The sequence below is a fragment of the Mytilus californianus genome, unplaced genomic scaffold, assembly GCF_021869535.1.
Source record: "Mytilus californianus isolate M0D057914Y unplaced genomic scaffold, xbMytCali1.0.p SCAF_2, whole genome shotgun sequence".
Lineage (NCBI taxonomy): Eukaryota > Metazoa > Mollusca > Bivalvia > Mytilida > Mytilidae > Mytilus > Mytilus californianus.
Genome location: NW_026262668.1, coordinates 69,783,332 through 69,796,349, shown reverse-complemented (window position 1 = coordinate 69,796,349; position 13,018 = coordinate 69,783,332). Strand labels below are relative to the sequence as shown.

Below are 13,018 nucleotides of genomic sequence, written 5' to 3'. Positions count from 1 at the left end.
CAGAACTCAAACAGCCCTTCTCAAAAACACATCTGAAATAATTCCAGTAACATCAGGTGTTCCTCAGGGCACTGTTCTAGGACCTATACTCTTTCTCATTTGTATAAACGACTTACCTGACTTCCTAAAACACAGCCAAATAAGACTCTTTGCAGACGACAACATTATTTACCAGCCTATAACCTGCCAAAATGATTGTATTAAGCTTCAATAAGACATCGAAGCAACTATAAAATGGGAGAAAGACTGGCTCATGTCATTCCACCCAGACAAATGCAACATCCTTAGAGTGTCAACAAAGAAAAAATAAATACATTTCTATTACAACATGCATGTCCATATCCTAGAACAAGTCCAATCAGCAAAATTTCTAGGCATTACACTTTCTTCAGATCTCAAATATTTATGGAACAAACATATACAAAAATAGCAGCAAAAGCAAATCAATCTTTATCATTTATCAGACGAATTCTAAAAATTAACTCAAAATTAGTAAAGGAAAGAACTTATCAAACTATAGTAAGACCAAAATTAGAATATTGCTGCACAGTTTGGGATCCACATACCTCAGAAAATACAAGAGTGCACACGCTGAAATGTCTCGCCTTCTTTACTAACCATTGATTTTATGTTGATAGTCCTAAATATAAAGCTTTACTACAAGTAACACATAAACTTAACATGATCCAAGAAAATGAGGTCAAGGTCAGTTAAACCAAACGAGAAATACATGTACACCTTACAATCATTCAATAAAACAAACATAGTTGACCTATTGCTTATAGTTTCTAAGAAACAGTCTTAACCAAGAAAACTTAACATTGATTAATGAACCATAAAAATGAGGTAAAGGTCAGATGATACCTGCCAGACAGACATATACACCTTACAATCTTTCCATACAACAAATATAGTTGATCTATTGCTTATAGTTGAAGAAAAACAGACCAAAACACAAAAACTTAACACTGAGAAATGTCGCAGGCTCGACAATATACAGACTGGACTTTATTTAACGTCATTTGTCCTAGGTTAAAGATGTCTTTTTTACATTGAAACATCTTTTTAGCTCACCTGGCCTGAAGGGCCAAGTGAGCTTTTCTCATCACTTGGCGTCCGTCATCCGTTGTCGTCGTCGTTAGCTTTTTACAAAAATCTTCTCCTCTGAAACCACTGGGCCAAATTTAACCAAACTTGGCCACAATCATCATTAGGGTATCTAGTTGAAAAAATGTGTCCGATGACCCCGCCAACCAACCAAGATGGCCGCCATGGCTAAAAATAGAACATAGGGGTAAAATGTAGATTTTGGCTTATATCTCTGAAACCAAAGCATTTAGAGTAAATCTGACAAGGGTAAAACTGATTATCAGGTCAAGATCTATCTGCCCTGAAATTTTCAGACAAATCTGACAACCTGTTGTTGGGTTGCTGCCCCTGAATTGGTAATTTTAAGGAAATTTTGCAGTTTTTGGTTATTATCTTGAATATTATTATAGATAGAGATAAACTGTAAACAGCAATAATGTTCAGCAAAGTAAGATCTACAAATAAGTCTTCATGACCAAAATTGTCAGTCGACCCCTTTAGGAGTTATTGCCCTTTATAGTCAGTTTTTAACAATTTCACATAAATTTTTGTAATCTTTTACAAAAATCTTCTTCTCTGAAATTACTGAGACAAATTTAACCATACTTGGCCATAATCATTATAAGGGTATCTAGTTTAAAAAAATTGTCCAATGACCCCGCCTTCCAACCATCATGGCCAACTTGGTTAAAAATAGAACATAGGGGTAAAATGCAGTTTTTGGTTTATATCTCTGAAACTAAAGCATTTAGAGCAAATCTGACAGGTGGCAAAAATGTTCATCAGATTTAGATTTATTTTCAGACGAATCCGACAACCCGTTGTTGGGTTGCTGCCCCTGAGTTAGTAATTTTACAAAAATTTTGCAGTTTTTTTGTTATTATCTTAGATATCATTATAATATCTAATATCTAATACTATTAATTATGATTTTAACCTTATTTTTCATGATTTCCAAAGCATCAGTAAATACAGGTGAGCGACACATGCTCTTGAGAGCCTCTAGTTTATTTATATGGTGTCATAGATCACATCTTACCATGTAAATAAGTACACGTAGAAAGACACCGCTATATATCGATATACATTCTTACACCAGCAGCTACGATCTTTTCATTCTGGAGTCAAGGGCCTAATAAAATCACATATTTTTATGTGAGATTGACTTATAAACCGTTTTTTCCCAATTCGTATTTCCTGCATTTATAATTCATGATCTGGTAAGTCACTGTCACAAATAATTGAACAACAATGATAGCTATGAAACTATGAGTAAATTTACAAAACACAAAACTTAGATAATACACGCCGTTTTACAAACACCTGTGATACAAGTAGTCAGCCAAAATATACTATCAATAGACTAATTAAAAGATTACTTAAATAGAACAGGTTTTTCCGAATTGGTCACGTGATTTTACCTCATCAAGTAATGGGATAACCACATCAAAGAATGACAGGACCACATCAAATAATGAAACAAACACATCATGTAGTGTAAAATCGTCAAATTTTGAAACATCATTACGTAATGTTAAAACCATATAAAGAATAGGCAAATCATCATTACAAAATAACAAAACCACATCCTGTAATGAAACAACTACATAACGTTAAGTCACATTCACATCAAGTAATGTTAAATCCACATTGATTAATGACACAACCACAATAAATAATGGTGAAACCACATCGAGTAATGACAAAACCATATTGAGTAATGACAAAACTATATCAAGTCAATACGAAACCATATCGTGTAATATCGAAATATCATTAAGTAATGACTATTCCATATTGAGTTATATCAAAACATCATTACGTAATGTCAAAACCATATTAAGTAAAGACAAAATATCATCAAGTAATAATAAAACAACATAAAGTAATATCAGAGTTCCACATAAGACAGCTGTGACGTTCCATAATTTTGGGTCCTCAATGCTCTTCAACTTCGTACTTTATTTGGCCTTATTAACCTTTTTGATTCGAGCGTCACTGATGAGTCTTTTGTAGACGAAACGTGTGTTTGGCGTACAAAATTTCAATCGTGGTATCTATGATGAGGTTTATTTACAATCAACAGTCATTAAAAGTAATTCTGAATAAAAACAAATGTAACAATGAATTACGCCAATTAGCCTGATTAATGCTCCAAAACAAAAACTTTTTTTTTAATTTCAATGTTTATTCATGAATTTGGAGATATACATTTTTAATATTTACCATTTAAATATCTGAATAAGATTAAAAAACTTTAAATTAAACCATTAATATTACTTTTTTTTTAAATAGGGCGAACGGACCCAGGGCGAACATGTAATTAGGGCGAACGGACCCGATACCCTAAGAACTAAATTAACATTAACATGAAATATATCTATCTATCTATACAGATGTCTTTGGCAAATCAAAAACCGTAACGTTTTTTTTTGTGGCATCTGTTTCATTAAGTTTGAAATTAAGGGCTCAGTAAATAGGCCAATTAAAGTTCGAAGTTGAAAAGCAGTTCACATTTTATTAGTTAAAGAAAGTTTTTAATCGTCACATCTGCTCTCTTCGTGACATCTGGAAAAAAGACAAACAAGTAACACATTGCGTACATTTTATAATTTAAACATAACATCTGGAAAATGACAAACAAGCAACACATTGCGTTAATTTATTAATTTAGAAAATAACGTCCTTGAAAGGGAAGGCGTGAGTTTTCAGTCCACCAGCAATGGTATAGACCCAATTCTGTAAAAAATAAAAATAACACTTTATACATTTCATGCGTCCCAAGAGCTTTACTGGAATTAACTACACCAGGAACGCTCAAAACCAAATATTTGAAAGTGAAGGATGAATAAGAACCGAAACAGTTGAAGAGCTATATGACTAAAAAGGGCCTAAAATAATAGCCTATCAATCTAAGTACAGGTTTGCCTCAGGGAGTTAAAACCTTAGTTTCTTAACACAATATTAAAATGATACAAAATATATATAGGAACGTACTTTGCATGTTGGCGTAACTAGTATATAAATTTTGAACTGGAAGAACATTCTGATCTTGACAGGTCAAAAATGATTGCAAATAGATAAGAAGAAATGATCAGTCTTTTAGTCAATTTTCAGACTTATCTACAACGTTGTTCACCACCTTTTCAAATCAACAAATATCTGAATCATTGTACATAATGTGCGAATCCTGAAATACCATTTTTATTGTATCCGTTATGAATTTCTAATGCAGAATTATAAATAAACAGACGACTAATTCATGATTTTTGAATAAAAAAAGAAATAATATATAATATGTACTCTTTTTATAAATTCATGATATAGGTAAGAGATGCGGACGGGTTTTCATCGCGCCTACAGCCATCCAGGTGTAAAATTGATACACAAATATATAAATATTAAGAATAGTTCACGAACAGAGCGTGCAAGAGATTTAAAAGCAGCAGTTAAGTTTCATTCGCAGAAAAATGTACCTTTTAACATAATTATTAATGTTGTATAACTTAAAACAGGTTTTGTCATTCAGCTTGTTGATATTGAATTAAATTCCACTATGCTGCTTTCGTTATGCGGTTCATGTTTACTGTGGAATAATGATACTAAACTTTCATTTTCACTGTAGGGGCGATTCATTTCTATTGTATATGCGTTGCATTTTAACAGAAGGAAATTAATTAATTTTCATCATATTAAGGCTTAATTCAGCCGACTCTCTAACAAAATTTATGAAGAAGGATTGGTTATATATGCATACTTTGTGATGTAATATATCAATAAATTCCGTAAAAATAGCATTTATTGCTAATATAGTCAATTCTATTTTCTCTAATAATTTGTCCAGATCTATATGTAGGATAAAATGTATCCATTCTATGACACGCCATTATTGAATATCTATATATCTTGGACAGTTAAGCCAATCCACGTCACCGAAAAAGCAAAGTTTTCGGTTTCGGTCTAACTCTACATCACATACTAATGAAACGTCATTAGTTGCATCTTAGATAATAAAGAGCGTTCACAAAACGATCTTCATTTCACGATTGAGGGAGTGCTAATGTTTTCATCTCGCACAAATAATTGCCTAACATTAAACGAAATCGGATAGAGCTAATTCAAAAAGAGGGACGAAAGATACCAGATGGACAGTCAAACTCATAGATCGAAAACAAACTGACAACGCCATGGCCAAAAATAAAAAGACAAATAGACAAATAATAGTACAGATGACACAACATAGAAAACTAAAGACTAAGCAACACGAACCCCACCAAAAACTGGGGGTGATCTCAGGTGCTCCGGAAGGGTAAGCAGATCCTGCTCCACATGTGGCACGCGTCCCAAGATACACCAAAAAGTGTACTAAAACAAGCTTCTTGTCTCCAAAAGGTGGGACTGTAGCAACATTTTCTTATATTCGGTGTTGTCAACTCAAATGTTGCACATATGTAATTTGACGTCTGTCCATTGATTGGTTGCACTGATTGGTTTGGAATTTGTTCCTATATATATGTTTTCACTTTATCCAATTTGAAAATATGCTATGTTCTGATGAGTGGAGAGAAGAAAAAAAAAATTCAGTTGTTATTTATAATAAAGTTTTACTCGTTTCCTGTAAAGGATATAAGCCGATAATAGTCCATTCTGGACAGGTCTGAGCCCGCAGGCCGAAGACCTGTTCAATATTTTACAGAATGAAATGTTAGAGGCTTATATCTTAGTTAAAACATTTTTTAACTTGTCAAAGAAGGTAAAAAAAGCAAATAAATACAAACTTTTGTATTTATTTTTATCGAGTATGTACTAAATTGTTTTGGTTAAACTTTATTAATATTATCCTACATGTTGGTCCCTTTAGACAGTAGCTCAATTTCAACAATAGAAAAAAAGTACAGTTGAAGGTAAACTACATGTATAGTTACATGTACATGAAGATTAATATAGTGCATCTGTATCATGCTTTTTTCGTGCGCTAGGACTACATTATATATTTTCTGTGAATACCTTCACAGGCATTTGGTGTCTCAAAATGGATAAAATGATGAATTCTTCCCGACAAGAAGATACCGATGTCGAAAGTAGTAGTTGTGGTGTTTTAAACTTTGGATAAAAAATCAATTATGTGTTCAGATATATCCGATTTAAGTGCGGTCAACGAAGAGCATTTAGTTATAATAGCTAATAATGGGAAGTTTTATATATATTTTAAAATGTAGTCTTCTCATATTACTTCTTTATTACTTTTGGGGTTTTATTTCTTATTAGGCGAATGAAAAATAGAAAGAAAAACACATGGAGCTTAAAGACAGGTTCACGTTGCAGAAAACAGTTAAACTATATCGAGTGCACCGCAATCGATTTTAATTCAAATACAACAATATACAATACAATAAATGAAGAGATAACTAGCGTGTAAGCAATTTGAATTCTTTTGTTGTTCGTCAAAATTCCCCCCTCTTATATTATTTCAATGAATTTTAAGAGAATTATGATCCAACTATTATACCTTTTATTTGTAAAAATGAATAAATATAGTTATAACATCTAAATTTATCGCCATGCAATATCTGGATATCTAGAAATCGATCAAACGTCATAATCCTAATTTTCTTGGCTGACGCAGGCCCCCTCCTTCCTTCTTCGTTCACCGAATTTGACCTTAACTTGGCGGTTGTCCTTCAAGAGACAGCTATTGTTATCCAAACCGAACTACCTAAATCCCCCCCTCCCTTTTCCCGATTTTTCTGCAAGGTTCGTGTCGCTTTTCTCTTGGTATATATGAGTATTACTGTCCTTTGTGGTTTTGTTTTACATTTTTGCCTGATTTTTCTCAGGCAAAGTTGGCCTTAGATGGATTTGACTTTTTTTTAGGTCCTTTGTGGTTTATAGCTCTCAACGTTTTCAGTCCTTATACATCATTGGCTTTCAAATATTTGGCTTTGAGCGTTCCAGATGAAGGTAAATCCAGAAAAGTGGTTCCGACGCATGAAATTCATAACGTGTTGTTTTCATTTTTTACATGTTACCGAAATATATTTTTGTCCCTCGATTTCCCTTCGCAATTAACGCTTTTTTTTCTTTCAAAACAAATCATTGTAAGTGTACATATCCTTTTTTCTGTGCTTAATGTATAATTATTGTATATTTAATAATTTTTTCTTTTTCTTTTGAGATCTAAAGTGAAGTGTTTGTTACTGTTCATAAATACATTGGAAAGAAACAAATTTAATTCGTATTTTGAAGTTATTTGTACAGTAGTAAAAAATAAATACCTTTATAAATGACATCCCCTTTGTCAATCAATTCACTAAGAAAAGGGTTTTATGTTAAAATTTACATAAAACAATCTGTCTAAAAACAGTTAGTTTAGCAAACATCTAGCACATACTTTTATTTAATTTCAAGAGACTACATCGGTTTAAAAAAAAACGATCACTACGAACAAAGTGCGAATCGGACACACGTTTCATGTCTTTAAACTGCGGTAACCATAGGTACTTGGGGACAGGACAATTTGTTTTAGCCCTCCCCCTTTTTTCCAAAATCCGTTATTGTTTTTGTTTTCTAATAATTTTAATTATTTCGCGTTTTTTTTGTATCATACGAACATAAATATACTACAAATAACTTGTATTTGCTATTTACTATCAATTCCAAGTTTACTATCCACAGCGGTCACAGATATAGTCTATTATGTAGGTATCAAGCGTTAGAAGCATTTAATTTAATTTTTTCATTTTTATTGTAGCTGAAAATCATGTTGGAAGAATGAGAGCAAAACAGAGATCGAATTTTATATTCAAAGACGGACCAGGATATCAAAATTAATGTACAAAAAGAAATACATAAAAGTACCAAAAATTAAACTTACAACGAGCATTATCAATTTGAAAGCTTTTTTCAAGAAACTGTCTTGATGAGTGACGAAATCATTGTATTGGAAGGTGATCTTAATAAAATATGTTTTTGTGTAGTTGTCATTTGTTATTTCGTTGTAAATTGTTTTCAAAATGAAGAAACCAATTGTGTGAATTGATAGATTTTTTTCAGCCCTTGAACTATCATTTACGTGCAGAAATGAAGAACGGGTACAACAATAGAATGACGCCACAACAATGTCTTAATTAATAGATAAATTCAATAATTAGTCAGTTACGACTTTTATAAATATTTTTGTTTTTATTTAAGGTAGATTAATTGTATATCGCCATGTTAGATAGTAAAATAGCAGTACACAATCGGTCTGGTTCCTTGTTAAAATCTGCAAATTGTGAATCAGAATGACAATTTATTCAAGTGGTGTACAGCTTCAATCCACTTTTAACATCTTTGTAGCTGAAAACTGTATTATTAAAACCTAAGGTAAAACCCAGATACACAGCCAAATTTATCTAAGGTCAGCTTTGCTTGATGGAGTTGAAACCTTAGTTTCTTAACAATTTATAAGAGTAAACAGAAGTGAGTTATTGGGGCCGCCACCGTGGGTAGTACGATTGCTTATGTGTGATAAGCAGTTAAAGAACAAGTCTCATTTTATTATTTTTTGTTTGTTTGACAAAATACAAAAGAACGTTTTTAATTGTCACATATGGTCATACCGTCACATCTGGTCATATCGTCACACCTGGTCACATTATAATATCTGGTCACATCCTAACATCTGGAAAAAGAAAAAGAAGCAACACATTACGTTTTATTTAAATAAAAAGAACAGATAACTTCAATTGTGAGAGATCTGTCGTATAGAACAGACAACAATCACTGGAAAACTATGATTTATTTGACGTTCTTCTTTTTTACCATTTCTGCAGGTAACAATTCACTATATATTTTTGATTATGTAAAACTCATAGGTAATATGCACAAGTTCTTTTTATTTTATACCTTTCAGACTTTACAAAAATGTTTAAAATGATACAAAATTTACATAGGAATGTACTTTTCATGTTGGCGCGTAACTAGCATATCAATTTTGAACTGTAAGAACATTTTGATCTGAACAGGTAAAAATAAGATTGCAAATAAATTGATAAGTAATTATCAGTCTTTTAGTCAATTTTCAGACTTACCTTCATCATTTTTTACTAGTACAACTCAACAAATATTCGAATGGTTGTTCACTACTGAACAGGATTGGATTAACGTCAAGACATTGTCTGATAAATAAGTTTCACTCCTCACTAGACATAAACGTTTCAAAAATTAGTCTTTTAAATAGCTAAAAACAAAATGATCTTTAAACACTAAAATTAATTTACTAGTGCGTATTGACGGATTGCATTTCAGATTGAGAAATGTACATTCAGAACTTCAAATATCTGCAGAGCGTCACATACATTAAACAATGTAAATCAGAGAGCTAATGAAAGTTACATCAAAGAGTGTTCTAAAACAAGCATCTTGTCTCCAAAAGTTGGAACTATAGCAACATTTTCTTACATTCGGAATTGTCAACCGAAATGTTGCACATATATTATTTGCCATGTGTCGATTGATTGATTGCACTGGTTGGTGTGAAACTTGTTCCTATCTATATGTTTTCACTTGATGCAATTTAAATATGTGTTATATTCTAATGAGTGGAGCGAAGAAAAAGATCTTTCAGTTGTTATTTATTATTAAGTTTTCAAATGTTTTACTCTTTTTTCTTTTTATGGACAAATTTGAATGATTGGTCAATCACGACTTTTATGAATATTTCTTGTTTTTATTTAAGGTAGATTAATTGTATATTGCAATATTGAAATGTAAAATAGCAGTACACAATCGGTCTGGTTCTTTGCTTAAATCTGCAAGTTTTGAATTAGAATGAAAATTTATTCAATTGGTGTACAGCTTCAATCCACTTTTAACATATTTGTGGCTGAAAATTGTATCTTTAAAACCTAAGGTAAAACCTAGATACACAGCCAAATCCATTCAAGGCCAGCTTTGCCTGAGGGAGTTGAAACCTTAGTTTCTTAACAATTTATAAGAGCAAACAGAAATAAGTTATTAGTGCCGCCACCGTGGGTAGTACTAATGCTCATGTGTGACAGGCAGTTAAAGAACAAGTCTCATTTTATCTATTCATTTTTTTTTTACTAAAATGCAAAAGAAAGTTTTAAATCTTCACATCTGGTCACATCGTAACATCTGGAAAAAGACAAAGGAGCAACACGTTTTGTTTATTTTAATAAGAAGAAGACATATCTTGAATTGTGAGAGATCTGTCGTATAGAAGAGACAACAATCACTGGAAAACTATGATTTATTTGACGTTCTTCTTTTTTACCATTTCTGCAGGTAACAATTCACTATATATTTTTGATTATGTAAAACTCATACGTAATATGCACAAGTTCTTTTTATTCTATACCTTTCAGACTTTACAAAAATGTTTAAAATGATACAAAATTTACATAGGAATGTACTTTTCATGTTGGCGCGTAACTAGCATATCAATTTTGAACTTTAAGAACATTTTGATCTGAACAGGTAAAAATAAGATTGCAAATACACTGATAAGTAATTATCAGTCTTTTAGTCAATTTTCAGACTTACCTTCATCATTTTTTACTTGTACAACTCAACAAATATCCGAATGGTCTGTTCACTACTGAACAGGACTGGATTAACGTCAAGACATTGTCTGAAAAATAAATAAGTTTCACTCCTCACCAGACATAAACGTTTCAAAAATTAGTCTTTTAAATAGCTAAAAACAAAATGATCTTCAAAAACTAAAATTAATTTACTAGTGCGTATTGACGGATTGCATTTCAGATTGAGAAATGTACAATCAGAACTTCAAATATCTGCAGAGCGTCACATACATTTAACAATGTAAATCAGAGAGCTAATGAAAGTTACATCAAAGAGTGTTCTAAAACAAGCATCTTGTCTCCAAAAGTTGGAACTGTAGCAACATTTTCTTACATTCGAAATTGTCAACCGAAATGTTGCACATATATTATCTGCCGTGTGTCGATTGATTGGTTGCACTGGTTGGTGTGAAACTTGTTCCTATTTATATGTTTTCACTTGATGCAATTTAAATATGTGTTATATTCTAATGAGTGGAGCGAAGAAAAAGATCTTTCAGTTGTTATTTATTATTAAGTTTTCAAATGTTTTACTCTTTTTTCTTTTTATGGACAAATTTAAATGATTGGTCAATCACGACTTTTATGAATATTTCTTGTTTTTATTTAAGGTAGATTAATTGTATATTGCAATATTGAAATGTAAAATAGCAGTTCATAATCGGTCTGGTTCTTTGCTTAAATCTGCAAGTTTTGAATTAGAATGACAATTTATTCAATTGGTGTACAGCTTCAATCCACTTTTAACATATTTGTGGCTGAAAATTGTATCATTAAAACCTAAGGTAAAACCTAGATACACAACCAAATTCCATTCAAGGCCAGCTTTGCCTGAGGGAGTTGAAACCTTAGTTTCTTAACAATTTATAAGAGCAAACAGAAATAAGTTATTGGGGCCGCCACCGTGGGTAGTACTAATGCTCATGTGTGACAGGCAGTTAAAGAACAAGTCTCATTTTATCTATTCATTTTTTTGACTAAAATGCAAAAGAAAGTTTTAAATCTTCACATCTGGTCACATCGTAACATCTGGAAAAAGAAAAAGAAGCAACACATTACGTTTTATTTAAATAAAAAGAACAGATAACTTCAATTGTGAGAGATCTGTCGTATAGAACAGACAACAATCACTAGAAAAAAATATGATTTATATGACGTTCTTCTTTTTTACCATTTCTGCAGGTAACAATTCACTATATATTTTTGATTATGTTAAACTCATAGGTAATATGCAAAAGCTTTTTATTCTATACCTTTCAGACTTTACAAAAATGTTAAAATGATACAAAATATACATCGGAAGGTACTTTGCATTTTGACATAACTAGCATATCAATTTTGAACTGTAAGAACATTTTGATCTGAACAGGTAAAATATAAGATAGCAAATAAATTAAAAGGAAATGATCAGTCTTTCAGTCAATTTTCAGAATTATCTTCGTCGTTTTTCACTTGTACAAATCAACAAATATCTGAATAGTCTGTTTGCTGCTGAATAGAGCTGGATTTACATTAAGACGTTGTCTGATAAATAAGTTTAACTCCTCGCCAGACATTTACGTTTCAAAAATTAGTCTTTTGAATTGTTAAAAACAAAATGATCATTGCAAACTTAAATTAATTTACTAGTGCTTATTGAGGAATTGCATTTCAGATTCAGAAATGTACATTTATTACCTCAAATATCTGCAGAGCGTGACATACTTTAAACAATGGAAATCAGATAGAGCTAATTAAAGTAACATCAAAGAGTGTTTTAAAACAAGCTTGGAACTGTAGAGTGTTTTAAAACAAGCTTGGAACTGTAGCTACATTTTCTTACATTCGGAATTGTCAACCCAAATGTTGCACATATATTATTTGCTTTGTTGATTGATTGCTTGCATTGGTTGGTTTGAAACGTGTTCCTATATATATGTTTTCACTTTATACAATTTAAATATGTGTTATGTTCTGATGAGTGGAGCTAAAAAAAAAGATCATAATTAAGTTTTACAAATGTTTTACTCGTTTCTTTTTCTGAATAAATTTGAATGGTTAGTCAGGCACAGTTTTTTTATGAATATTTTTTGTTTTTATCTAAGTTAGATTAATTGTAGATTGTAAAATAGCAGAAACAATCGGTCTTGCTCTTTGCTTAAATCCCGATGTGTCTGTGTTTGAACGAATGGGATACATGTTTTTGCGGTCTAAAAGTACAAGTTTGATGGTCTGATATAATTGGGTGTTAGTGAACTTAAGACGTGTGATGTATGCATGGCTAGCGACACTTGATATGTCGACGCTATCGGTCTCTCATTTTTTTTGGACTTCATGCAATTCCCTAAGCTTTTATTATTTGG

General features: G+C 31.7%; 1 protein-coding gene across 2 annotated transcripts in view; it reads left to right on the top strand.

Annotated features, from left to right (window-relative positions):
- LOC127728151 (40S ribosomal protein S18) overlaps positions 1–13,018 on the top strand; it is an 821,762-nt gene that overhangs the window by 153,122 nt on the left and 655,622 nt on the right. The window lies entirely within an intron of this gene.